Here is a 2,319-nt window from a genome sequence, read left to right on the forward strand (position 1 = left end):
CCCCTCTACAGACTTCAGTTCATCTGAATCTTCTATTTCTCGATCCAATTTCATAAAACTCATTTGGATTTCGTCGCTCATCATCCCTCGATTTCAGAATCAGGATATAAAGATGGTTCATGGGGTTATCAGTTGTGATTTTTATGGAGGCGTAAGAAGATGAAGTAGAAAATAATTTAGGTCTTTAGAGATTTGTTTGGTAAAGTGAATGGGTATAATAGTAACTTTTATTAATAATCAGATTTTATTTAATTTTTTAATAATTATTAAACGGAAGTCAGCATCTAACCGAGTCAACGAGGGTCAACGTATTTTCCAAATACCAAACACCAAGCTGGACAAATGTTAGACCAAACTCAAAAGTTGGACAAAACTTGAGTACCAAAAACAAAATAACCCTTAATACAATATATGATATATATGTATAAAGAGAAGACACTTCTCATTAAGAAAACCCTATGAACTCGCAGGAGAAGGACACGGACGTTCACGGACCGTTCACTAGAGAAAGATGGATTAAGAAACATCCAATAAGAGAAAACACAAAGTTTGTTGATATAGCTCAATAATCTTTAAATTAGAGCCCGTGTCATGATAACAAGATTGCACAACTCAGATTGATTAACAAAAAATAAAATAAAAATACAACAAATCTTGAGACTCACATGATCATCATCCTTGTACCTCTCAAGATAGATTCAAGGATGAGGTTACTTAGAGTCAGGTAAACGAGTGAGAAGTGATCTCACTACGAAACATGGGAGAAGGGTTGTACAAGTTTTTTGAATGTTTCAACTGTGTATTACCTTCTTTCCATTGATTATAACTTATTCCAGAAGAATTTGTCATAAACCCTTTCAACATCCCATCACAAGGATTTTTATGAGGACTGAGTCTAGGACCTCTAGAGATAGGTTCCAGAAGAAAGAAGTTGGAGGATTTCCATCTTCTTGATCTAGACTTACCATACTTGTTCTTATAAACACAGGGAAAGTGTTCATTAATGAGGAACATGTAACCTGCGATGATTTCTTGAAGAGAGATCATTTTTATAAGATTTCTGTTTTTTGTAGGCAAGAAAGTCACTGTATATGTCGTCAGACGGTTTGCTCCATTGACAGTAGAAAGAAGCAAATTATGGAGATTAGAAATCAGTTCCTTTCTGGCAAAACAATGAAGAACATAGTGATTCTTTTTCCCATAGAAGGAACAATATCGTGGATTTGAGACATGATTGCCTTGACCCAAAACTTCTTCCCACACATGCAAATCTTGCAAGTGATTCACAGTAGGTAATTCCTTGGAGGAATTTTTCTTTACGCTAGGTAAAACCTTGTGAGTATCAGAAGAAGGTGTAGAAGATGACTTAATCATCAAGGCAGAGTTTTCCTTTTTCAAGGTGTTACACTGTTCTCGGGCAAGTTGAAGAGATGCAACAAGTTTCTCCTTTTCAACGATAACTGTTTATTTCTGATGAATGAGCCTTGACTAAACGCTTTTCTCTAATTGAGTCTTCTCTAACAGTATTTTCAATAGTACTAATCTTTTCACGCTATATAGTAGTTTCTTGAACCAATTTTTCGATATTGTTAGAGAGAGATTCAATGAAGATGTAGAGTTCACGTTCCCTTTCAAGAGATTTCTCAAATTCATCAATAAGCTGATCATTCTTTTCTTCAAGATTCTTAATTTTAGAAACTTGAAGGTCAATGATATCAACAATTTTTTTTAATGATCTGGTAAGTTCCATTTCAGATTCTGACACGAGCACACACATCTTATTTTTTCCTCGGAATTCGGAAGAATCTACTAAGGAGTTATCCTTTAAGGCGAACCCAAGATTTTTGTCGTGATCAGAATCTTTGGAAGACATATCAATATGCGTTATCTTGTGAGGTACTTCTTAGGTACTCAGAACACAGATTGCTACGGACACAGACTTATAAGGTCTTTAATGTGTTTGCCTTCTCTGATACCAATTGAAAATGCGGGGGTCTAACAACCGCACCCAACAATTCGTTTGGCTATCTGAGAGGACTTACTCCAATATAATTTTTAGAGAATCAACTAGACAGTCAGAGTCAATCTAGAGTAAAGTATCTCAAAGAGTTTAATATCTCTAACTCTTAATTCAATCTGCAATCAACAAATAGAAATTTGCGAGCCGGATTGAATATAAGATGAGTAACTTGAACGGTACCAAAGACCAATGTTCAAGTGTCAATCAATTTAAATTAACAACCAAAGGTTGGATATTCTAATTGATTGATCTTAACGCACAACCTGTGATATTTCAATTATATAACAAAATATAATGCG

This window comes from Papaver somniferum, chromosome 10 (genome assembly GCF_003573695.1).
Source record: "Papaver somniferum cultivar HN1 chromosome 10, ASM357369v1, whole genome shotgun sequence".
Classification (NCBI taxonomy): domain Eukaryota; kingdom Viridiplantae; phylum Streptophyta; class Magnoliopsida; order Ranunculales; family Papaveraceae; genus Papaver; species Papaver somniferum.